This window comes from Schistocerca americana, chromosome 2 (genome assembly GCF_021461395.2).
Source record: "Schistocerca americana isolate TAMUIC-IGC-003095 chromosome 2, iqSchAmer2.1, whole genome shotgun sequence".
NCBI classification, from domain to species: domain Eukaryota; kingdom Metazoa; phylum Arthropoda; class Insecta; order Orthoptera; family Acrididae; genus Schistocerca; species Schistocerca americana.
Genome location: NC_060120.1, coordinates 275,284,219 through 275,312,157, shown reverse-complemented (window position 1 = coordinate 275,312,157; position 27,939 = coordinate 275,284,219). Strand labels below are relative to the sequence as shown.

Below are 27,939 nucleotides of genomic sequence, written 5' to 3'. Positions count from 1 at the left end.
TTGGGTCAACACCCCCGCGGTTTTGAGAAAATCACCCCTAAAGGTTATGATAAGCAATCGACACAAAATTGGCGGAATCAATAGATAATTGTAAACAGAGAATTTTTCATCATCAGGTATGGGGTCCGAAAACGCATACTTTTCCAGAAATCGAGGTCAGAAATTTTTACAACTGCCGCTTCTGTACCCACATGGTAAACGCTTTTCACCGACAGTACCGATAGCTCAACGGCGAAGCTAACTGACTGGGAGTCGGAGATCCGTAGCGGATGTTGTTCTTTTCGTTTGTGTTTTTCCGTATCTCACTTGATAGGGATAGGAGGGTTAATAAGGTAAGTAAATCAATAAGGAATGATAAAAAAAAGGTAAGCAAATAAATTTCTCAAACCTCTTGGGACAGTAAACAACTGAAATGTTACTCCAGGTCACTTTAGAATGGCTCTTCCAGTCACTGTTACGTGTCCTCACTTTTCTTCGAACAACTAGATGGATGGTACTTGTCACATAAACATTTGAAAAAAATATACTCACAGCACCAAGAACATCTAATGAATGCAATCTTCCGACAGCTATACTGTTTCTCCCAAAGAGTTGGCGGAAAACAAACTTGGTTTACATTTAAAAATATGTCTTTTTCGGGAATTAATTTTGATGCGTACTACGCATACGATATCATTACCTGAAAAATCGGGCTGAAAGTTGGTTATGAATTATGCTGTGAATAGTTATTGTATCCGTGCGGTTGTGCAATACCCGCTGGGTTTCCAGAAGCACACTGGAATTCTGAAGCCTGGAAAAAAAGTTTCTAACCTGGCGATAGAAATAAACATCACACGGCTGCCACAAAGGTATGCAGTTTGGCGGTATTACTTTTATTGTGCACGTCGGCTGACCCTCGCCATGTATAAACATTGGGTCATATATTGTAGTATTAATTTGTCCTCCCCAGGAATCCAATATTAGACAACACTTGTTATCAGAAACGTATGGTTTTAAAACATTCTCAAGAAATGTTCTGTAAATCCCATTCTTCAGTTTCCCGGTTTTGGAGCAGGTAATGTAAACATTTTTCAACGACTCGGTTAAACAATTAACCTCTTCTATAACCCGAGGACCAAATGTAACATTCGTTTCTTGTAAACACAGGAAAACCTTAGGCAACACTTTTCCAGAGGCTGTGATGGCATATTGCGCCGTGTACGAATGTGTTAGTTTGTTTTTAATATCAACTGCGACAAGAGTTCGTTTTTCTCCCTTATGTGATAACGTGCGTCGAATGTTCACCCGATACTCGCATCCTGTTTGATCGGCGTTGATCATGTAATCGCAATTAAAACCGGTCATAAGTGACGCCATTTGCGTGCTGAAAACAGCAGCCACTTTCTGTATATCTTCTATATTTTGTACCTCCTTATGAGAGACGTATTTAGTTGACGAATTTTATACTCCAATTTGAAATTTCTTGCCCAAGATAATGATGCAGCAAATGTAAAATCCTTGTTGGCCGTACATTGAAGAGCTGTACCTGCAGCCAACACCTGAAGTATTCCCGTTGTTACATTCTTGTTACGACAACGAGATTCGACAAATCGGTCCTATGTCCACTTATTTATCGCCTGGTATTTGTCGTATCTTGTCCCTCCTTTAACGATATCACTTTCCCACAATTTCAAGTCCTCCTTCCTTTTCAGGGGTGTTGTTGCTCCATTCTTTTGCAGTGTTCGTAAGTTCAAATTTGGATGATTCCTGGCTAGCACTACCGAATTTACTTTTACTTCAAGGGATATAGAGCCGTAGTTCGATCGTTTGGTAACCAGTTCGTAATACTCATCGGGAACAGATGAAGCTCATACTCCCTATGACATGGAGATTTCCAAATTGTTATGGCCATTTTGCGATTCACTAGTCGGGATATCTTCCACTGAGTCACCTTCTGCTTCGTCTTCATGGTATAATACTTCAGTATCAACAAAAGTCATTTCGTTCGTCCGCTCCAAAAATCGCTTGACGATAGCTGTTCCTATCAGTCTGGAATGCCGAGCAACAGAACTGCCAGCTTCCGGTAGTGCATTGATAATGCATCTGTCTTACATCACTTTTACAAACCAAAACACAGCGTCGGTAACTTCCCGCTTGCCATCGTCTGTGACAGGCTCCCAACTATATACTACAGCGCTAGTCGAAGGGTGTACATCCTCCATTATTCAGATTATGTACCCGAAGATATGACACAACAAACAATAACTAATTACTATGGCATAAACAGACGAGATAATTACTACAAACTACATACAGCACTCGTCATATGTTACAGAAGAACACTGTATTCATTCACAAAACGTATTTCGTTTGGCACATTAATGATGGAAAAATCACTACATGTATCCGCGAGGTTCGCGGCAGCCTAATGACGAAAAACAACTCTTTCCGATTGACTTCTATAAGGCTCGTGTTGGACACCTTCACTCTTCCAGGTTCACAACTATGATATAACCAGGACAACATAACTCTGGAGTTGTTTTCATGTGACAAGGCTTAAGAGTTTTATAATTTACTAACTCACGGCGTTTGGGAAATTAGTTTACCTACCTTATTACTATCTTTACTTATTGATTTACTTACCTCATTAACCCTCCTATCCCTATCAATTAGTTTCTCCGAGATTCGAACCCGGGTTTTCCGATTCCCAGCCAGTTATCGTGGTCGTTGCGCTATCGGCGCTGTCAGCGAAAAACGTTTACCATGTGGGCACAGAAGTGGCAGTTATAAAAGTTTCATTCCTCGATTTCCGGAAAAGTTTGCGTTTGCGGGCCCCATACCTGATGATGAAAAATACTCAATTTACAATTATCTACCGATCCCTCCAATTTTGAGTTGATTGCTCTTCATAACTTTTAGGAGTGATTTCCTCAAAATTGCGGGGGTATTGACCCAAGATATCTTAAGAGTCCTTCGTTTTAGGTTGTATACAAGCGACCTGACAAATTTGAGCCGAATCGGTTGGCCGTGTCTGAGGCCTTCCCCTTGTGAGATAAATTCAAGCTGCAGTGTTCTACTTTGACATGCCAGAGTACAAATTGTCACAGAAACACTAAGTAAAACATCTGTGCAATTCGCAGATTTATTTATATGTAAAAGCAGACAATGTAATTTTCCTTTGTATGAGAATGCGAGTGCAAGATTCATGAGCAGATTTGAAATTATATATTCGCATATTTTACTGATTGCAGCGAAACCCATTTGTACTGTTAATATAATGTAAAATTTTGAACATTCGGTGAGTGTTGTGATAAACTCCTACTGTTATTGTCAATTTTAGGCTTAAACTTATTTGTACTCTTTTAAAATTTTTGGTAAGGGTAGGGCTAGCTTCATTCAAAACAATCGTTCTCTAATTTCATTGTATAATTACAGGTGAAACAGGTTATTTCTGAGACTTTCTGATGCTTACAAAACTTTATAATCATAAGTCACTAGTACAAGTATTTTTACATAACTTACTTCATGGCAATTCAGCATTGTGATTCACAATTACTGTCAAAGAACAGATCACTCCAAATTTCATTGTATATCAACACAAATAAACACACATTTTTCAGAACTTTCGGAGGTTACCGTTGTTCTGTACATAATCTAATATGTAATAAATCAGCATATATGATTTTGTTACTGTAGCAGATATTATAATAAATGTATTGTGTTACATCTAGTTTTCCCTTAAACAGGAGATATTCTATACATTTATTATAAATCATCTCTATTTTCAAGTTTGCTAATAACTATAACAAACCTCAAAAAGTTTTAGGAAATTAGTACTTTTTACCAAAGGTTTTTCTGTTGCCTTAATAGAAATCTTGTTTTGGGTATTTTCTTCAATTCTTATAGGGAATTACTAAGTTCTTAGCTCAACAGCATAAAAGATAATTAGCAGGCTTAGCTCAAAGTTATTTGCTCGCAGTCCTGTAATACACTGCACTAGCCAAAATGCAGCCCCAATATGAATGCTTTCTCGAATACAGGATGAGTCAGTTGATGATTATAAGCAGCTGTAAATCATCCTGTCTACTGTTGAACGATTGGCAGGTGCTGCGAATTGATGTGCTGGCAGAGCTCCAGGGAGCCATGTAGCTGTGGTGCTGGTATCAAAGGTACCTCGAGTACTATGCTCTCCTGTGGATACTATCTCCTCTGCAGAAAGTACAGGATCTGCCATTACTCACCCACTTGACTGCGAGTGGTGTTTCAGTGGTAGATCTAGGCATCCTGCACAGCATGGATGGGTACTAGGGAGGACTCAGGATGTTATACTGATCCCCCTAACCAAAAAGTTTGAGGTGCTGTCTTTCACTGAAACTGAGCCAGTGGGACTCACTTCACCTGTTTTGGGGAAACGTGTTTTGTCTGGTGTCGAGAGGAGGCAAACACAAAAGGGTAGGGTTTATTAATTGTTGGCAGTTCAAACATATAGCAGCAAGGGACAGGAAAGAATACTAGATGCACTCAGTATGTATGCCTGGGGACCTCATTCAAAATGTTGAAAAGGCTATTCCGGCAGCCATGAGGGAACGGGGTGCAAGCAACTGCAGATTTTGGCGGACGCTGGAACAAATGATGGTGTTGTTTGGGCTCTGAGGTCATACTTGGATTATTCCAGAGACTGGCAGAGAAGGTTGAGAAGCCCAGCCTTGTGCATGAAGTTTCAACGAAGCTCACAATTTACAGCATTGTCCCAAGAACTGATCGTGACCCCTTGGTTCTGAGCTGAGATGAAGGAATGAACCAGAGACTTCAAAAGTTCTTGACGAGCTACGTTGCAACTTCAACTTCATGGACTTGCACCATAGGGTTGAGAACCGTAGAGTACCACTAAATGGATCAGGTGTGCACTACATGTCACAGGCTGTTACCCAGGTAGCTGACTGTATGTGGAGTGCACACTGTTTTTTTTTTTTTTTTTTTTTTTTTTTGTCAACTCTCCATCCAATCCAGGTAATGAGATCTGTGGTGAAACCCAGAAGTATCAATGTAGGATCGAAGGAAATTCCACCCATAGGTGACAGTACTGAAATCCTGGTGGTTAATTGAAAAAGTATTTGCAACCCAGTGCCAAAGTTTGGAATGTTCCTGAAAAACAGTGAAGCTCACATAATACTTGGTATAGAAAGCTGGTTGAGACCTGAAATTGACAGCAGTGAGATTTTTGGAGAAAATTTAATCGTATACTGAAAGGATAGGATAATAGGAAATGGAGGTGGTGTATTTGTCACAGTAGACACAAAACTCAAATCCACTGAGACAGAAATTGAAGATGCATATGAGATTGTTTGGGCGAGACTCAATATCTGGGGTGGGCGTAAAATGAAAATTGGACCCTTCTATTGCCCAACACCAGACTCGTCTCCTGATGTAACTGAAAACTTTAGAGAACACATGAGTTGGCTTGTGTGTTAAGTTTGTACTACCACCATCGGTGGAGATTAATCATTCAACAATCAATTACAGTTTTGTTAGTGTTGGGCATGACAAGACAGTCTGTGAAACATTATAAAACTACATAGATAAGATAGTTCGGAACCCCATAAGATAATTCAGAACCCCACTCACTCATGATGAAAATATATTACATCTAATGGTAACAAATAGACCTGACCTCTTTGAGGATGTCCACATCAAAACTGGTACCAATGGCCATGATGCAGTTGTGGCAACAATTATTACCAAAGTACAACTAAAACAACCACAAAGATATAGATAAAAAAGCAGTAGTGTCATACCTCAATGAGGAACTTGAAACTTTCAGCACAGAACAGGAGCATATGAACGAACCACAGATTAAGTTTAAAGGAATAGTTGACCATTAACTGGATAGATATGTATCCAGAACAGTTCATGGTATACTACCACTGTAAAGAAACTTCTATAGAAACAGAGACTACTGCATAATAGGTGTAAAAAAGGATAATCTATAGATACAGAGATGCTGAATGAAATGCGTTTGGCTGTGAAAAAGAGCAATGTGTGAAGCATTCAGTGACTACCATAACACAATACTGTCAAATGATCATTCACAAAACCCAATGAATTGTGGTCATATTTAAAGGTTGTTAGTGACACCAAAGTCAGTGTCCAGTCACTCTTGAATGAGACAGGCACTGAAACTGAGATAGTAAATCAAAATCTGAAATTCTTAACTCTGTTTTCAAATGTTCTTTTACAAAGAAAAATCCAGCAGAATTGCCATATTTAATCCTTGTGGCACTGAAAAGATGAAGTATTAGTGTCATTGGTGTTGAGAAACAAATGAAATCATTAAAAAAGAACAAAGCTCGAGATCCCAACTGAATCCCTATCGGATTCTATACCGAATTTGTGGCTGAGTTAGTCCCTCTTCTAACTACACTACTGGCCATTAAAATTGCTACACCAAGAAGAAATGCAAATGATAAACAGGTATTTATTCGATAAACTTATTATACTAGAACTGACAAGTGATTACATTTTCACGCAATTTGGGTGCGTAGATCCCGAAAAATCAGTACCCAGAACAACCACCTCTCGCCGTAATAACGGCCTTGATACGCCTGGGCATTGAGTCAAACAGAGCTTGGATGGCGTGTACAGGTACAGGTGCCCATGCAGCTTCAACACGATACCACAGTTCATCAAGAGTAGTGACTGGCGTATTGTGATGAGCCAGTTGATCGGCCACCATTGACCAGACGTTTTCAATTGGTGAGAGATCTGGAGAATGTGCTGGCCAGTGCAGCAGTCGAACATTTTCTCTATCCAGAAAGGCCCGTACGGGACCTGCAACATGCGGTCGTGCATTATCCTGCTGAAATGTAGGGTTTCGCAGGAATCAAACGGAGGGTAGAGCACGGGTCGTAACACATCTGAAAGGTAACGTCCACTATCACCACGATGTCACCAAACATGGATGCGACCATCATGATGCTGTAAAGAGAACCTGGATGCATCCGAAAAAATGACGTTTCGCCATTCGCGCACCCAGGTTTGTCGTTGAGTACACCATCGCAGGTGCTCCTGTCTGTGATGCAGCGTCAAGGGTAACCGCAGCCGTGGTCTCCGAGCTGTTAGTCGATGCTGCTGCAAACGTCGTCGAACTGTTCGTGCAGATGGTTGTTGCCTTGCAAACGTCCCCATCTGTTGCCTCAGGGATCGAGACGTGGCTGCACGATCCGTTAGAGCCACGCGGATAAGTGCCTGTCATCTCGACTGCTAGTGATACGAGGCCCTTGGGATCCACCACAGCGTTCCGTATTATCCTCCTGAATCCACCGATTCCATATTCTGTTAACAGTCATTGGATCTCGACCAACGCGAGCAGCAACGTCGCGATACGATAAACCGCAATCGCGATAGGCTACAATCCGACCTTTATCAAAGTCGGAAACGTGATGGTACGCATTTCTCCTCCTTTCACGAGGCATCACAACAACGTTTTACCAGGCAACGCCGGACAATTGCTGTTTGTGTATGAGAAATCGGTTGGAAACTTTCCTTATGTCAGCACGTTCTAGGTGTCGCAACCGGCGCCAACCTTGTGTGAATGCTCTGAAAAGCTAATCATTTGCAAATCACAGCATCTTCTTCCTGTCGGTTAAATTTCGTGTCTGTAGCACGTCATCTTCGTGGTGTAACAATTTTAATGGCCAGTAGTGTATAATCTATCATAAACACACACAAAAAACATGTTCAGTAGTTGGCAGAGAGCAAAGTTCCTGCCAGTCTACAAGAAGGTAGTAGAAGTGATCCACAAAACTACTGCCCAGTATTAATGACGTCAATTTTTGTAGAGTCGTGGAACATATTCTGATTCCTTCATGCTACCCAGCACAAATTCTGAAAACATCGACCATGTGAAACCCAACTCACACTTTTCAAGCATGACATACTGAAAGTTTTGGATCAAGGCAGACTGACAGATGCAGTATTTCTTGATTTATGAAAAGCATTACCACATGTACACTTATTGTCTAAAGTATGATCATATGGGGTATCAAGTGGAATTTGTAACCGGAATGAGAACTCTGGTAGGGCAGATGCAGCATGTTATCTTGGGTGGATAATCATCATCAGATGTAGAAGTAACTTTGGATGTGCCGCAGGGAAATGTGTCAGGACTATTGCTGTTCATGTTCTACATTAATGACCATGTGAACTTTATAAATAATATCCTCAGAGTTTCTGCAGATGATGCAGTTATCTGTAATGAAGTACTGTCTCAAAGATGCTGCATAAATATTCAGTCAGCTCTTGATAAGATTTCAAAGTGGTACTAAGACCGGCAACTCGATTTACATGTTCAGAAATGTGAAGTTGCATTGTAAATAGCCTTTCGCTCCCCGTACTTTACCCCTGCCACCTTCAGCATTTGAAAGAGAGTACTCCAGTCAATATTGTCAAAAGCTTTCTCTAAGTCTACAGAGCTAGAAACGTAGGTTTGCTTTTCCTTAATCTATCTTTTAAGATAAGTCGTAGGGTCAGTATTGCCTCAAGTGTTCCAACTTTTCTATGGAATCCAAACTGATCTTCCCCGACATCAGCTTCTGCCAGTTTTTCCATTCATCTATAAAGAATTCATGTTAGTATTTTGTAGTCATGACTTATTAAACTGATAGTCCGGTAATTTTCACACCTGTCAACAACTACTTTCTTTGAGATAGGAATTATTATATTCTTCGTGAAATCTGCAGGCATTTCACCTGTCTCATTCATCTTGCTCACTTGCTCACCAGATGGTAGAGTTTTGGTAGTTCTAATGGAATGTTGTCTACTCCCAGGGCTTTTTTTTTTTAAAAAAAAGAAACACCTTTCAATGCTCTGCCAAATTCTTCACGCAGTATCATACCTCCCATTTCATCTTCATCGATGTCCCCTTCCATTTCCATAGTATTGCCCTCAAGTTCATCACCCTTGTATAGACCTTCTATATACTCCTTCCACCTTTCTGCCCTCCCTTCTTTGCTTAGGACTGGTTTTCCATCTGAGCTCTTGATATTCATAAATGTGGTTCTCTTTTCTCCAGAGATCTGTTTTTAATTTTTCTGTAGGCAGTATCTATCTTACACCTAGTGATATATGCCTCTACATCCTTACATTTGTCCTCTAGCCATCCTTGCTTAGCCATTTTGCACTTCCTGTCGATCTCATTTTTAAGACGTTTGTATTCCTTTTTGCCTGCTTCACTTACTGTATTTTTTTAATATTTCTCCTTTCATCAATTAAATTCAATATCTCTTCTGTTACCCAAGGATTTCAACTAGCCCTCATCTTTTTACCTACTTTATCCTCTGCTGCCTTCACTATTTCATCTCTCAAAGCTACCCATTCTTCTTTATACTGTATTTCTTTCCCCTGTATTTGTTAATTGTTCACTAATGCTCTCTCTGAAACTCTTTACAACCTCTGGTTCTTTCAGTTCATCCAGGTCCCATCTCCTTAAATTCCTGCCTTGTTGCAGTGTCTTCTGTTTTAGTCTACAGTTCATAACCAATAAATTGTGGTCAGAGTCCACATCTGCCCCTGGAAATGTCTTACAGATTAAAACCTGGTTCCTAAATCTCTGTCTTACCATTATATAATCTATCTGAAATTTTCCAGTGTCTCCAGGCCTCTTCCATGTATACCACCTTCTCTCATGATTCTTAAGCCAAGCGTTAGCTATGATTAAGTTATGCTCTGCGCAAAATTCTACCAGGTGGCTTCCTCTTTCATTCCTCACCGCCCAGTCCATATTCACCTACTACTTTTGCTTCTCTTACTTTCCCAACTATCGAATTCCAGTCCCCCACGACTATAAAATTTTCATCTCCCTTAACTATCTGAATAGTTTCTTTTATTGCATCATACATTGCTTCCATCACTTCATCATCTGTGGACTTGTACTACTGTGGTAGGCCTGAGCTTTGTGACTACCTTGGCTACAATAATGTGTTCACCATGCTGTTCATAGTAGCCTATCTGCACTCCTGTTTGTAACCTACTCCGGCATTACCCCTATTTGATTATATATTTATAACCCTGTATTCACCTGACTGAAGTCTTGTTCCTCCTGCCACCGAACTTCACTAATTCCCACTACACCTAACTTTAACCTATCCATTTCCCTTTTTAAATTTCCTACCCTACCTGCCTAATTAAGGGATCTGACATTCCATGCTCCAATCCGTAGAACGTCAGCTTTCTTTCTCCTGATAACAACGTCGTCCTGAGTAGTCGCTGCCCGGAGATCCGAATAGAGGACTATTTTACCTCCAGAATATTTTACCCAAGAGGACACCACCATCACTGAACCATACAGTAAAGCTGCATGCCCTCGGGAAAAATTACAGCTATAGTTTCCCCTTGCTTTCAGCCATTCGCCGTACCAGCACAGCAAGGCCGTTTTGGTTAACGTTACATGGCCAGATCAGTCAACCATCCAGACTGTTGCCCCTGCAACTACTGAAACGGCTGCTGCCCCTCTTCAGGAACCACACATTTGTCTGGCCTCCCAACAGATATCCCCCGTTGTAGTTGCACCTACAGTACGTCTACCTGTATTGCTCAGGCACACAAGGCTCCCCACCAACAGCAATGTCCATGGTTAATGGGGGCAAATTAGATTAACAGGGGATATTTAACATATACAGAGAAGGGCAGCACATACGGTTACAGGTTTGTTCGACCTGCAGAAGAGTGTTATAGTGGTGTTGAAGAAACTGAACTGGCAGACTCTTGAAGACAGACATAAAATATCTTGAGAAAGCCTGCTTACAAAGTTCCAAGAACAGGCTTTAAATGATTTTCAGAATATACTACAACCCCCTACTTGGATCATGAAGACAAGATTAGATTAATTACAGCACATAGAGGCAAATCATTCTATCTGCACTCCATTCAAGAATGGAAGAGTAAGAAACCCTAATAACTAGTACAATGGCATATCCTCCCTGTCATGCACTTCACAGTGGTTTGCTGAGTACTGATTTAGATTGCAAAATGCTTTCGAAAATGTCACTGTTGTCAAAAACTCAGCCTGAAATTGTGATAATATCTTTGATTGCTGTTTTCTATGATTCTCAGTTTTATTTTTTAATTTCTCTTATATTTTGTCACCCTCTTCTTCAACAATGTTCTACTGTCATTTCGTCTTTTTTCATCTCCTCTAGCCAACCACATTTGCTTGATAGTGCTTCCTTTATTATCTGATCTCCATTCTCAGCTGCTTCTTGTCTTCTCTCTTAATGCTGGTTTCTGAAAGACTTCATTGCTGCTGTCCTAATTTGACAGTTCCACATGACTGTCTAGGAAGTACAGCTTTTCCACATAGTTTGCTTACTATGAACTTTCATTCTCCACACTGGTTTCCATGTTATGGAAAATAACCAGAAAGCAAAATCGTGGGAAAACAAAAAATAACTGACAGAAAAGCTAAATATACTGTAACCACAGTAGTGATGTACCAAACTACCATATGCAAACTAGCAGTGCTGCTGTCTGTTTGCGTGAACTGAATATATCAAACTACCGCATGCAATAACAGTGGAAAACGAACTTATCAGTCAATACATAAACTACAATAATGGCACAGGAAACAGAACAGTATTGGATACCGTAGTTGGATGTAGGAATTTCAGCAACTGGAATTATTTAGTTAGTGGAAAGGCCTACACAGAAATGGCAAGAGTCTATTCACGACAACAAAGTTGAACAACTTTTCTAAATGTAGCAGGTCATTAAACGAGCTGTTTTCATCTATAGAGTTTGTCTTGCAGCAATGTCAAAGAAAGCATCAAGGCATGTATGGTGCAAGGTCTAAATATACTTGTTACGGACATGGGAAATATTGGGGCACAATGTAGAGCATGCAAACATAAAAGGAAGAATTCCACAAATATAACGGCTAAGGTACAAGACACAACTGAAGTGACGACAGTTTTTCTTTGTCAGCTGCTTATGAAAGTTTGTCAGATAACGAACTGGAGAGATTTCTGACATATGAACAACAGAACATTTAGCCAATAAATCTGTTTCCTTTGACAAATGTGAGGGAACTTGAAACTCCAATAAGAATTATAGTTGCCAGAACAGATAAATTTTTGTTTGGCAAAAAGTTTGGAGAAGTTGATGTTGAAAGCACAGTTTATGGAAAGAAATTTCAAATAAAAATAAAAGTCATTCTTGCAGTACCACATTTCCTAACAATCTTTTGTTGGTATGTAAACCATGGGCTACAATATTGTTTTTGAAAGTTAAGCGGGCTCAGTTCAAAGAGGCAATGAAGTTACAGCTGTAGCTCAAAGGAAAGATTCAGGTTTGTATACCCTTTAGTGTATACTTACTATGAATGCTATGTTTAGTGCTCCAGATTCAGACAAAAGCTTAGGACATTTGAGCTTTGAAAATATGAAAAAACTTCATTATCTAGCAGATGGACTGGACGAAGTACAGTTTTATGAACCTGTAACTAAATGTTTGATCTGCACCGAAGGTAAAACAAACACGATTATCACACAATGAGTCTCATGTTTCAGCAGGTGATCACACAGTAATGTCCATGGCCCTATACTGCCCATCTATTTAGGTGGAATGATGCAGTGACTTTCACTGATGATCCTACTCACTTTCCAGTAGCTTATATAGTTCAATCGAAACTGAAAGTGTTTCATTATTTTAAAGTATATTATGAAGGGACTACTGCTCATTTTGAGATGAAAATTGGGAGATTTAGATGTGGTAATGGTTGTGAACACAATTCGAATGAAATGATGAAATTCTTTGTAGGAGAGGGTGTGCAGTTAGAGTTTACGATAAAGTACACACGTCAACGAAACAGAGTGGTAGAGGAACTAAATTATATTATAACTGAAAAATCTCACTGCGTAGTTCTTGCATGCAAACTTGGAAAGAAATTTTTGTCAGAAGCTGCAATTGCAGCTATTGTTATCATTAACCATTGTCCTACGTCGGCTTTATGTGGAGAATTCCAGCAATGCTGCAGTATAGAAGGAAGTTAAACTTGAATAAACTGCATGTGTTTAGGTGCACTGCATACCTGCACATTCTAAAGGAATTAATGACAAGAAAGCCTGATAGTAGGTCTTTAAAGTGTTTCATAATTTGCAATTGTCCTAACTATGTAGTTTTTAAAGAAGACAAATTTTTGTTTGAAGGTGGAAGTAGTGATACTGGATCATTGTGGAGACCATTCAAACGGGCAATGCAGCGCATAACAAAGCAGAAGATCAGGGTCATCAGACCGAAACAAACTTTGGGGAAACTGAACGAACTGTTGAAGATAACTCAGAATTTATGAAGTTGAAGAAAACAGAACCTCTGTGGAAAAATACAACAGCTACATCACCATTCTGCAATTCACACTCGGGTCAGAGGGTTTATAGCACCACCTTCAGACTATTTCTCTACCGCTCTACTCTCGAATAGTACATGAGAAGAGGAAGCACTTAAATCTTTTCATGGGAGCTCTGAGTTCTCATTTTTTTATTTTTTAAAACAATGATCCATTTCTCCCTATGCAGCTTAGTGTCAACAAAATATTTTCATATTTTGACAAAAAAGTTGGTAATCTGATTTACCATGTAACCAAAATATAACAGATTTCTTTTAGCACTCATATAGACGACCTCATACTTTTCTCTATTTACAGTGAAAGACCACTTTTAGCAGCATACAGATATGTTGTTTAAATAATCGTGCAATTGGTTTTAATCTTCTGATAACTTTACTACAAGGTAAATGGCGGCATCATCTGCAAATAATGTGAGAGGGCTGCTCAAATTGCTTCTAAATAGTTTAAATAAATTAGGAACAGCAGAAGGTCTATAACACTTTCTGGAGATCACCAGACATCACTTCGTTCTACTCATTGACTTTCTGTCAATTACTTTAAACTGTGTTTTTTCTGATTGGAAATCATGAACCCAGTCACACAACTGAGATTATACTCCATAGGCATGCAATTTGATTTCACGTCATTTGTGAGGATTGGTGTCAAAAACCTTCTGGAAACTAGAAATATGGAATCAATTTGAGATCCCCTGTTGATAGCAGATCGTTTCCTTTGAGGTAATTCATAATGTTTGAACATAGTATATGTTCCAAATTCCTATTGCAAATCATCATCTGTGATACAGGTCTGTACTCTAGCATGTACTTTAATTTCCTTTCCTTTCTTGGGTAATGGTGTGACCTGTGCAACTTTCCAGTCTTTTGGTATGGATCTTTCACTGAGTGAGCAGTTGAATATGATTCATAAGTATTGAGCTATTTATCATCATACTTTGAAAGGAACCTAACTGGTATACAATCTGGACCAGAAGATTTGCCTTTATTAAGTGATTTAATCTGCTTCGCTACAATAAGGATATCTACTTCTGAATTACTCTTGTTGGTAGCTGTTCTTGATTTGAGTTCTGGAATATTTACTTCATATTCTTGGGTGAATGAATTTCCGAAAATCATGTATAGTAACTCTGCTTTTATGTCACTGTCACTGGTAACAATACCATCGTTACTGCACAGTAAGGCTATTTATTATGCTTGCCACAAGTTTACTTTGTATACAACCAGACCCTCTCTTGATTTTCTGTCGGATTTCAAATCAGAGTTTTGTTGTGGAAATTATTAAAGGCCAACCAAGTTTTGAGCTTCAGTGAAATATCATCAGTCTTGAATATTTTACTTTCTTTTAAATTTGGCATTCTTTTTTGATTGCTATGTCAATCCAAATGAAGTGATCCAATGAAAATTACGTTGTTTGCTTGACCATTTTTAATTATTTCAATTTTTTATATCTGATTACCTTATAATAGAGAAGTTTTTTTAAAAAAATTTCCTTGTGCCGTTATTGAATAGCCGCAATTCAATTGTAAGCACACGACCCTTTTTCAATTTGGAGATATTAGCATTAATTTGAATATCTCAGCACTGGGTTAAGTTACAGTATTGCAATTGACATGATTGTTCTTAGAAAAGTCTCCTCTACAACACTGTTTATTACCCAAAATACTCTAATTCAAAAATAACCAGTTGAAATGATCTCCAAAGTTTGGTACTGAAAATTTAGAAAATCCACTTTTGGAGACCCAAAAATAACAACTAAGGAATGACTTATCAGAGTGTGTTTCTTTCTCTAGTTTGCCTTACATAGAGCAAGAACACTGACAAATGTTCCCTCAATTTTTTATATGAATTTTTGAAATTCAAAAAAATCTTTATTTTTTGTAAAGTTTGTGGCAAGAGCACCAGAGATATCTGGTGGGACTGTACATAAAAATTTGTTTTTGCACATTTTTTACACATATATGATAGCAAAGTACTGTAAAATTTCAACATTGCTATTTGACTGTGAACAAAGATATGAATTTCTGAAAATGAGGAAATGTTCACATTACACTACAACTGATCTTACGGCTGTTGCCTAATTCATCCGTGATGTTGGTTAGATGTAATAAATTATTATTGAAGTTAAGGTACTGAATTATATGCAAAGACTTGAAAAATTACTGAACTAAACACTTATATTACCTTGACAAATTTAAAATAATTTTTTCAATTAACACACTTTTGAGATACAATGCTTCCTAATCCTAGTAGTGATGGATAAGAACACTTATTTCTTCAGACAGCTTTAGTGATATAGAATAAGACGTCCCAACTGCTGTCATAAGTTCACACAGAAAGCTTCCTTGACACATTCTTCACTGGTATCCAAACTTTGTCCCTAGAAGATTTATCACTAATAGATTTATTGAATGATGCTCTTGGATTAGCAGGGTTGTAAAAACGCACAAAAACATCACTGTTTCCCAAACTAACTCTTTCAACCTGTGCTAGCCACCACTGTCCATCATACACACATGCCACTATGTCATTCAATGTTAAAGACAGATACATAGTTTTACTGATGTTACATAGCATCGAAATACATTTTCTGCATGCCAAGGAATTGGTGGAATTGCTTTGTCCCTTTTATTGCTATACATTTTTCAACTCTGGTTTGAAGTGTTGTTTTGATGTGAAGAACTACCTCTTATTTCTTGATGAAAAAATAGGTGATGCCTTTAATATTATGCTTGCAATACGCATACATATCCTCTACTGTAAGAATTTGGTCTGTGGTCTTCCTTTGTAGGCTGGCGTTACTCACATCACATTTTGTTGTATCTCCTACTGCATCGCATGCATTTTTACCATGGCAAGAGGTAAAAAAGTGCCATTTGGCTTCCAACCCAAACTCTACTTTGTGGTTGCAAAGATTTGAAAATTTTTTCTTGTTCTTGTACTGACTACCACTTCCATCTGAAAAGTAGATGAGCTTCTCAGCCTTGGTCAACGTTTCTTTTATGTAATTTGTTACATACTTTTGAAACACAAGGACAACTAAAGTGTTGTGTTCCGAAGTAGTCACTTAGAATGCAAATTGAAGAATAGCAAACTTCGTCTTTTTCATTTCTGAAGTACAGAACACATGGGCACACCGTTGCCTGGTCACTGACCCAATTTTGTATTTCATACTGAACCACAAATTTAAAGTTTTCTGCAAAATCAGCTACGATTATGCATTCAGTTCCGTAAAATCATGCTTCTTTAGCCTTAAAAAACTTCATTGTATTTCAGAAACATAGTGGTGATTTTTGAGATTTTTCTAAATTATCAATTACAGATTCAAATCACTCTTCCTGAGATTTAACCACTGTTATCATTTCAAACCTGTCGGTTGTGACCCACTGTTTGAAGTTAACATTGTTGGGCATTTCCTCCTTAGACTTCTTAAACAATTCAAGAGCAGTTTCTTTACTATGGCATTCATCACATGCACTCATCAAGCAGCCATAATTGTTAGTGTCACAGGGCATTAAATCTAGTAACTCTTAGTAGTTAACATCAATAAGCTTAGCACCTGCAGCCATCAGCCAGAAATTTTGATGATATAAACAAACACATAAGGATTGTGTTCCTGAGGAGCTGGCCAAAATAAGCCACTTAGGGCAAAGGCAACAAAAATTTTTACCTTCCAATTCTGCATTCAGTATGAGCATTTTTGAAAGCTACATAAAGTTCATTTAAATCTGACAGCCCTAGTCATTTCTGCTTTGCTACTTTAACTCCATTTATAACATCTCTTTCGCTGTCTTTGTTACCTGTGCACATTCTACTGTTTTTGTCACCTTCAAAAAAACTGCTGAATCTTTTCAGTTATTTCTTCACTTACACTTAATCCTTTCTTCTTTCCTAAAACTTGAAGAATGCCTTGCTCTTTCACTAATTTTTGGGTTAATCTAACCAAACAATCAGAAATGGTGAACTCGTGAACCATTTTTTTCTCTTGACCATGAGTCAGGGAGCAAACTTAAAATTTTAACTTTTTCTTCTTTAAGAGTCATTGAATACTTACTTATTAATTTCTAAATTAATCTCAAATATTCAGTGACAGGAGATTATGGAGATAGGTTTTCTTCTTTTTTAGAAATACTGTTGCATCTGTATTACTAAGGCATGATTCTATGTATTTTCTAATTTTGTCTGAAATTCACTGTACCTTGCTTTCAATAGCTGCTTTTCTTTTTCCGCTACTCAATTTTCTTTCTTTCGAAGCAGGAGATACCTCTAAATAAGAACAATTTGCTAATAGCTTCCTCATTAGTAATACAAATGTCATTAACAAGGTTACATGATTCTTGTTCTGGATTCACGATATACATTTTTGAGTAACAATTTGTGCACAGGGAATTTCCAGAAATCACATTAAGTTTCACTCAAGAAGCCGTTTTATTCACACTTTACAAGGACAAATGTTTAAGTTTTATTTCCCTCAAACCTTTAGTAACTGGCTTTTTATGAACTTTGAGTGAATCAGAGCATTTCTTTTCCAAAAATGTGATTGTACTTCAGAATATATTTTTTCTCGTGATACAAACAGCTGATACAGAAGCACCTACTCATAATTTAAACAAAGTTTGTCTATCTTCATCAAAGTCATTAACATTTTTTAAGTTTTTTGAAACTGAACCATAAACTGTTTCGTGACACACTTCCCTTACTATATGTCCAACAGAGCATTGTTCGTCCACTTTATTGCATTCCAATTAGTCTCTCAAATTTATGTATTATTAAATTTTAAAATTATTTTAGTTAATTAAAAATTACATTCATGACAAAAGCACACAAAATATTCTACACTCTTAATTAAGTATATACATCCAGTCTAACAGAGGTTTTTGAACAGACTGACTACAACAATGCCACACCCAGCAAATGTAGTGGAGGTATGCAGTTGACGTACGGACTTGTCACTGACTACTGGGCTTCTGCGCAGACTTGTAACTCTGTCCACAGAGCTCCTGTACACACTTATCTTGGGGACTAAACTCATGCGCAAAACTGTAGCCTTCTCAACAACAGAGAAATTTCACATGTTTACTATTTTACTTTTAACATTTTGAACTTTTAATAATGTGCTACTTAATTGAGAATAAACCTACATGTAAACTGATAATTTTTTCAACATAGAACTAAAACAAAAGCTCTTATTGTGTAATATTTTACTATCAAAATAAATAATACTAACTAAGTATAGGATGATAGTGTTAACTAAATATAGGTTACAACTAAATTTTATTACAACGAAACATTTAAAGAGGCAACAACCATAAGATCAATTATTTCATCATTTTCAAAAATTTGTATCTTTGTTCACAGTCAAATATCAATGCTGAAATTTTTACAGTACTTTGCTATCATATAGGTGTACAAAATGTACAAAAATCAAATTTTTATGTTCAGTCCCACCAGAGATAACCAGCCCCAAACTTTACAGAAAATAAAGATTTTCAAATTTCAAAAACTTATAAAAATTAAGGAAACATTTGTCACTGTTCTTGCTCTATATAAGGTTAGTAATTTATGATATCTATCCAGAGGACAAAAATACACTCTTGTAAATCATTCCTTGGCTGTTACTTTTGGGAAAATTTATTTTCTAAATTTTCAATACCAAACTTTGGAGGCCATTTTGACTGGTTATTTTTGAATTTAAAGTATTTTGGGTAATAAACAATGCTGTAGAGCAGAGTTTTCTCAGAAATCATGTCAACTGCAATGTTGTAACTTGACCCAGTGCAAAGATATTCAAATTAACGCTGATAAACTGTCGTGCACTTACAAATAAAAATGGGGGCCATTCAATAATGGTGCAAGGTAATTTTTTTTTTTAATCTGTCCTGAACTTCTTTGTTATAGGGCTATCACATATAAAAAAATCAAAATATTGAAAAATGGTCAAGCAACCCTAATTGGATCACTTCACATGGACTGACCCTGCTGCTGTTCAGTGTACCATGGAGGATCAGTACCATCTCTTATTAATTTACAAGACATAAATCTCCTAAGTGTTATCAATGCTGCTTCTTTGAATTTAAGCTGTATTTGGTATACACATACGTAGTTAGTTTGGAAGTTTTCTTCTTTCTTTTAATAGATATATTTTGCGTCTGTTTTTGGTGGATTATAATGTTATGGGATCCAGTCTTGCTACAATGACAATGTGGTCTAACCCCTGGATCTGACATGATGCTTCCTATTTGTTCAACATTATACATCAAGCACGTAAACTCCTGAACTAACTGTTCACAATAATAGAACAATATGCAGATACCTGGATGACTACAGAGTGTTGACACTGACTGCAGAAGTTTGAGCATGTGAAGGATCGGCATGGTGAGGAAGAATGGACAAAAGCAATAAAGGAAGAATTGGACCTCAGTTTCCCAAAAGAACCAGGACTTCTGTGCTATTCCCAATAAATAAAAGGGCTATTAACAGCAAATGGTGTTAAAAGTAAAAAGAGATGCATCTGGAAATAATGAAAAGTATTAATGCATGTTTAGTTATTACAGGCTGTGTAAAGGTAAACACATATGACTACAAAGAGACATACACTCTAGTTGCTTGACTCATTGGATTGTGTGTGATGAATGAACGAGATATTTTTATGGAACAATTGGACGTACAAAATGCTATCCCACATGGAGAGTTAACTAAAGAAACTAATATCAAAGTGCCTCCAAGAGTTAAGAATTAGGAGGGGATTGTACGTAAACGCAATAAGGAGGGAACTGTACAGAGTGCGGCACGTAAAACCGGCCCATAAAGTCAACACATGAACAAACATAAATGACACTCCTCTTCTGTCAAGTTTGAATAAAACTCCTACAGGATTCCTAAATACACATCACTGTTCACTGTCATCTCAAAGAATGTGGGCCCCTTGATGCATGTGGTGGAAATGGCACACCAAACACCAATTTTCTCATCATGTAAGGGTACCAGGTGGATCGTGTGAAGATTTTCTGTTGACCAATACCGAATGTTTTGGGAATTTATGTGCCCAGACAGGTGGAACCATGCCTTGTCAGTCATGATGAGCCTTAGTGGGTCCAAAACAACACTGGCAACATCCCTCAACAACTATGAAGAGAAATCCATTCTCTTCTGCAGGTCAGGCTCATTCAGTTCTTGCACAAGACTTATCCAGTACGCTTTTAACTTGAGTCCCCTTAAAACACGTCTGCAACTTCTGTTGGTTGTTGGGTTGTTTTGGGGGGAACAGACCAAACAGTGAGGTCATCAATCTCATCAGATTAGGGAAGGAAGTCGGCCGTGCCCTATGAAAGGAACCATCCCAGCATTTGCCTGGAGCGATTTAGGGAAATCACGGAAAACCTAAATCAGGATGGCTGGACGCGGGATTGAACCGTTGTCCTCCCGAAGGCGAGTCCAGTGTGCTACCACCGCACCACCTCGCTCGGTCTGCAACTTCTCTCACTTGCATGAACCTGTTGACTCAGTCTCCTGGCTGACTTACAAGGACTTCTCGTCATTATCTCCTGCACCAGCCTCTTTAATTTAGGTGTGCTGACAGGTGGTGATCTGTTCCTGGGAGCAGTTTGAACCAATCCTGTATGTTCCCATTTTTCAATCAATTCATGTATGGTGCTTTTTGCTGACCAGAACGTGCTGGAAGTTTCTCCTGAAACAAATTTTTGTTTTCACACGAGATCCTGTGCGAAAAAATGCTTCAACAACGGCAATATGCTCAGGTAACAAGTATGGCGCGCGCGCACGCACACACACACGCACACACACACACACATTAACTCGGCTTCACATAATGCGGCCTTTTTCTCAATTGGTTTTGACAACTTTCACTGGCTGTGACTGCAGCTCCCTTATACAACAACAAAGTTCCCAACAGTGTCAGTACATCAGAGGAAATGGTTAGTACGAGTGCGACTGGATGGCTTTTATCGTTTTACATTATTATAGACAAGCGCACATGCACTGAAACATTATCGATGTGCACAACAGGCCGGTTTTACATGCCACAGCCGATATGTAAACACAATAAAGCTTTACGTGGATACAAGCAGACACCAGGAACTTGGAATTCTACATTTGACAGTTTTCTAACACAACTGGTTTTCAACAACCCAAAGTTGAAAAACACAAAGGTTCCAATACTTATTTGCTGATTGATACGGATGACATTCTAATTGCTGGGAACTCTAGAAGTAAATTCGCTGATATTAAGAATAAGTTAAAAACAAAACTTTGAATGTGAGAACTTGGTGGTCCAAACTTCTATCTCAGAATTGATGTACAGAGAACCAGTGGCAAAAATGTTTCTTAGTCAAAGTGTTTATCTTCAAAACTTACCAAAAGTATTAACACGGAAGACTATAACCCTGTAAGGCACTGATGGAAGTCAAACCCAGTGAACACACTTGTGGAGACATAGTTGAAAACAATCCATGCAGAGAACTGGTAGGTTGTGTGATACTTATAATGACAGCAACAGAATCAGACATCAGTTAACTACTTTAGTATGCATCAAAATAAACCAACATAACTCTAAAGTAAAATTCTTTTATATATTAAAAGGACAATTGATGATGGTATGTGTTACAATGAAAGACATGTGGATATCAGCTCCAAGGAACAAGTGGCAAGTATCTTAACAAAAGACATTTTGATTATACAAATGTAGTTCAAAAGACTATGTCTCAAGATGGGAATATTGAAATTGTGAGACACTTGAGGTTTTAATGTTTGTGCAAATAAGTTGTTATTACTTGTCTAATTATGGCTTCCCATGTTTTAACTTGAATTTTCCAGTTATAACAACAGATTTCATCGTCTAACCACTGACTTTATCAGATCCAATTAATTTCATTAAAATCCTTCTAGTAGTACCGTCATTTCACTTTACAGAGAGCTTCACACAGTAGGCAAAGCAAATTATTTTAGAAGACAGTAGTACAACAGACTAATACAGTCTCATCATCACAATCCCTGCAGGAGTGACATGTAATGGTTCTTGAAACTTACTAAAAATGTTTTCACAGTATCATTTATACCCATCCTCAAGCATTTGCCAGTTACGTTCTTTCACGTCTCCATGACGCTTAACCATGAATCAAACAAACCTGTGACCAATTGTACTGCCCTTCTTCACATGTGTTCAATATCCCCTGTTAGTTCTATTTGTTACAATCCTACACATTCGAGCAGTATTCTATGATGGATTGAACATTTGTTTTGTAAGCAATCTTCTTTATACACCAATTGCATTTTCCTAATATTCTACCTATGAACTACTATTTGTGACCTCCTTTATCTATGACCCAGGTATTTGCACGAGTTGATTGATTTCAACTGTGACTCACTGATATTGTAGTCATAGAATACTATGTTGTTTTGTTTTGTGAAGTGAAAAATTTAACATTTCTGAACATTTAAAGCAGGTTGCAAATCTTTTCACAACTTTGAAACCTTATGAAGACCTCACTGCATATTTGTGGAGCTTTTTTAGGCAGTACCTCATTATAGATAAATGTGTTATCTTCAAAAAGCTTGAGGTTAGTATTAATATTGCCTGCAAGATCATTAATACACAATGTCAACAGCAAGAGTTTCAACACACTTCCTTCGATGCCTCTAAAGTTACTTCTACATCTATCAATGACTCTCCACTGCATTCCCTCTGCCAAGAAAACTTCAGTCCAGTCACAAACTTCACTTGATATCCCATACAACTATATTTTCAGTAATAAGTGTACATTTGATACCGAGTCATGCACTTTTCGAAAGTCAAGAAATACTGCATTTATATGACTGCCTTGATCCATGTAATTCAGTCACATGACTGATATTTTCAGAATTCATGCTGGTTTGCATGTAGGAGATTATTCTGTTAAATATATGTCATTACATTTGCACTCAGGATTTGTTGTAAGATTCTATAACAAATGGGTGTCCAGGATTTGGACAGTGTTTTTGTAGAACACTTCTGCGACCTGTGCATTCTTCCAGCCACTGGGCATGATTCTTTGTTCTAGGGATCTATACTATATTATTGTTAAAAGATGGTCTAACTCAACAGCATATTCATTACCTAATCTGATAGAGATCTAATCCAGCCATACAGCTTTGCTCACTTTTAACAATTTCAGCTGTTTCCCAATGCTACTGCCCTGTTTTACTCACCTTTGCAGTGGTATGAGAATTAAGTTATGCCCATACTACTACTTGTAAAGGAACATTTGAAAATGGATTTCAACATTTCTTCATTTGGTTTGTTACCTTCAATTTCAGTTCATCTCATCCATCAGTGTTTGGACACTAGCTTCGCTATCACTAACGGTACAACTGTTACAATGAGTACTGCTTTCGATTTTGTGAGAGATCTTATGGCTGCAGTAGTCATCGAAAGCTTCATTCAGTCAAAAACGTTTCCTTCAGCAGCTCTCTATTTATTGTGGTACACTTTGTTTTACACCCATTATACAGCAGTGTTTCTTCACAGTTTCTTTATAGTGATGGGATATTGTGGAGGATCCCTATCATCATGAACTGTTTTGCTAGGTCATTGCTGTTCCAACTGCCTCACAGTCACTGGTCACATGATCAACTCTACTTGTGTCCTAAGAGCATCAGTCTCTGTTTTAAATATTTACTGGCCCTAAAATATCACTAGCTTACAGTAAGAACAGGAAGAGGGTATATGTGACCATTTTTATGACTTTCCAAGCCCACTGATGATTGGTAGCTCTCTATCAATTGGCAATTAGCTGGCACAGTGGCATATATACAAGAGCGGTTTTGTCCAGAGACAAGAAAACAAGAGTGACTTCCGTCCTTGAAATAAAATAATGTTACACAGTTTCCAACTTTTTGGTTCCAGCAACAAGTCTCCTTCTCAGGTAAAGTATTCTATATCAAATACTGATGAACTACAAGACTGATTTTTAAATTACTTGATTATTAAAAGACTGCACAATACTGGTGTACTCTTCAATGGTAAGTACCCTTCGATGCGGAAGGACCTGGTTTCGGTACCCAGTACAACTCCTCAGTTCCCCCCCCCCCCCCCCCCCAATCATTTTGGCCATCACCAAATCTTATATCGCCACACTTCATACTTAAAATGTGTTCCCCTTCTTTGTTAGTGAATTTCTAACTGTGTTAAATTATCGTACGACTAGATATGATGATGGGAATACAATGAAACCTCCTTTGGTGTAATTCATAAAGGAAGATATACTACCTTAGAAGCCAAAAATCTTAATGCCTATTTCTTAATTGAAATTTTAACTCTTAATTTGTTCACATACTATCAAGTCCCTCTGAAGTGATAACTCTGCTGTTATCAGTTTTAGAAAGGGTCCAGAAGCGAACAAAAAATGATCATGTTAAGGAAATGGTGAAATCTAATCTGTTTGTGAAAATTCTTCAACTTTTCCACTTCTCAAACTTCAGAGAAATTCTCTTGCATACCTTGCAAGACTAGCACACAAGAAAGGATGTTCCAAACAAATGTACTATTTTTTTGTGTTATGCAAAGCACAGCTGGAAAATTCAGTTATTGTTATTGCAAGTAAACTGCAACCAAAGATCCACAAACAGATATGACACTTTTAAATAATTAAGCACTAAACAGAATGATATTATTCCCACCTGCAGAACTTGAAGTCAGAAAAACAGTATAAAAATGAGAAAACGAAAATCCAAAATTTAGCACATCTACACGAAGTATCAGATTCTGAGCTGAAACAAGATGTAAAAACCACAGAAGTATCTTTAACAAAAAAAAGTGAGGAAGGGAAAAAAGTGAATATTAGGGTTTCACGCAGAGTGATGCAGATGATATTAGAGACAGCGGTCACACATCAATTGGAAAGAACGGGAGAGGCATTTGACCATTTCCTTTTCAAAGTAAGCACCTGACACAATTGATTCCCGGAGACTATGGAAAACATAAAACTGGATGGCCACACAGTGTTTGAACTGCTGTCTTCCAAGATGCTACTCAATAAGCTGAGATCATTCAGATTGACACGTGTTGCTCTACCAGCTCAGATCATATCTGAAATATAGGTAGAGATAACAAAACTTCAAATATGGCTAAACTTTTAGTGAAACACTTGCCAGAACCACAATACATTAATCTGATGGAATTATATTTTCCTATCCTTATCGAAGATGAATTACATTAATGTACGAACATCCCAGGGTAGCATATTAGGACATATAACCTCCTAATACACAACAATGAATTTCTCAATATTTTAGCCATGGGAAAAAAGTATTTGCTGCTGAAGGTAACACTTTAGTCACTAATCGTTTGTCATTCGGATAATCGAAAATCCAGGTACCGAATTTATGAAGAAAAGTATTTTTTGCATTGTTAACTCTACAGAGGTAATCTGTCACCAATGTATGGTTATCTTTCTCAGATTAGTACACAGGGTAATGTTAGGTGTTTATTTAAAACAACAAAAACAAATTAAACTTATTAAAATAAAAAAGCAATATTCATTAAAAGATTAGAAACACATTTTCATATGTAGGTAAATTTCTTAAAATTACTAAAATACTGCAACCTTAATTATGTATTGGCCAACAAAAGCCACATAGGACAGTCGGTGTAGTTTAAAAAATTAGACAATTATTATCTGATGTAAATAACTACTTCTCTTCATTGCTGCTACACCACAAATTTGTTTTAATTATAGTAAACTCCCAGTATCATACTCTGTTCTTTTATGAACCTTTTGAAAACTGTATCCAGGGCTTGAAATATTTTCGCATGAGATGGTCTTCTTCTGTTTCATCTTCTTGGTTTTCCTACTGTTTGTTTGCCTGCAGTATGTTTTCAACAATTTTGTCATCTGACATGATTTGAAAACCTTGATCATTACTGTCACAAGTGAGTCAGTCTTCCATATCTTAGGCATCACATTCCTGGCATATTTGCATGTTTGACGTTAGCTCACTTATGTCATCAACAACAGACTAATCCATATCATTTTGAATTTTCGTGCTCCCGTTTTGAAATTCTGTTCTGAGTTTCGTTCAACATCTTCATTTCAATCAAATCCCACGCATCTAAAACCGTGTAAGAGAACTCCTTTAAATTCAATCGCTTGAATAATGACAAAAAGACTTCAACATTATCTTCATCAACAATTACAATCTACATAAAAGTTGTTTTCTATGAAACTGTTTTAATTTTTCAGTAACTCCTTGACCCACTGGTCGTAGAAAGGATGTCACATTAGGAGACACGAATTTTTGTGTAAACACCCCTTATTCTCTGTCTAACAGTTCAGATAAAGGACAGGTTGGCACCTTATCCAGTAACAATAGGACACTTCCTTGTTTACCAATTACATTTTGAATTTTTTTTTACTTAATAGATAAAAATATTGTCATACCAATCAATGAATATTTCAGTGTTCTACCATTCCCTTTTTTTTTGGTGTTTATAAATTATGGGCTCTCTAGTACGTAATTGCAAATCTGGGGTCCGGATAACCAAGTCTCCACTGTTCCACATCATCAAAGTACCTAAAATCCAAATGTGTCAAATTAACATTGGTCTCTAAACGAATCACCACTGTACCACGATGTCGCTTAATAAGAAAGATATGATCACATGGAGATTCTTCACAGATGTGATTGGTTTAAAGATTTTTTGACTGATAAGTCCTGTATGTTACAGTAGACGGCAAATGTTTAAGTGAAGCAAAAGTGACCTGAAATGTGTCACAGAAGCACAATATAGGATTACAAATGAGTCAGTGTAAGAAGATGACAATTGCAGTCGGCTGGTTGCAGCAGCTTCTTGCGCCATTCTTAACCATTCAACTGATGCGAATTTGTAAACATTTCTATGGCAACCCCTTTGTTGTCGCAGCTCCATTTAAAAAATGTGAAATGTGGGTAGGGCATTCTTTGGCCATGGAGATCCCATCTGAGATATTTAGTCACCTGGTACAAGTCTTTTCATTTAACACTACTTTGGCGACATGCGTGTCAATAATATTGAGGAGGACTGCATGCACACCCAGACCAAATCGAGAATATTCTCATCCCAGCCTTGAATCGAATCAGTAGTGCCATGATCGAGAATCAGCAATGCTAACTGCAAGGTCAAGAGCTGCTGACATAGCTTCGAAGATAACTGTTGTTTCTCACCAGCACCCATTTGCTGAAAGCTAGCAGCAGAGCAGCAAGCTGGCAGAGATCTTTTTACATCTACTCAACAATAGCAGTGATCTCGATATACATAAATGGACTATCAACAATGATGGAAAAGATAGATTGCTATTTACCGTACAGAAGACACGTCCAGATTCTGAAGCTGGCAAGTGTGTGTGTGTGTTTACTGACAAAGGCTGTGGCCGAAAGCTTTACGCGAGTGTCTTTTAATCGTGCCTCTCTGCAACCTGACATGTCTTCTTTACAGCAAGCAGCAATCTATCTTTTCCTACATTGTTGATATTTCTACCTGGAGTTTCCATGGTTTGAAATGGATTATCAGATATCAACCATACATTAAACACAATTAAT

At 37.7% G+C, this 27,939-nt stretch overlaps 1 protein-coding gene across 2 annotated transcripts in view; it reads right to left on the bottom strand.

Annotated features, from left to right (window-relative positions):
* LOC124595297 (zinc finger protein 853-like) overlaps positions 1–27,939 on the bottom strand; it is a 39,828-nt gene that overhangs the window by 8,819 nt on the left and 3,070 nt on the right. The window lies entirely within an intron of this gene.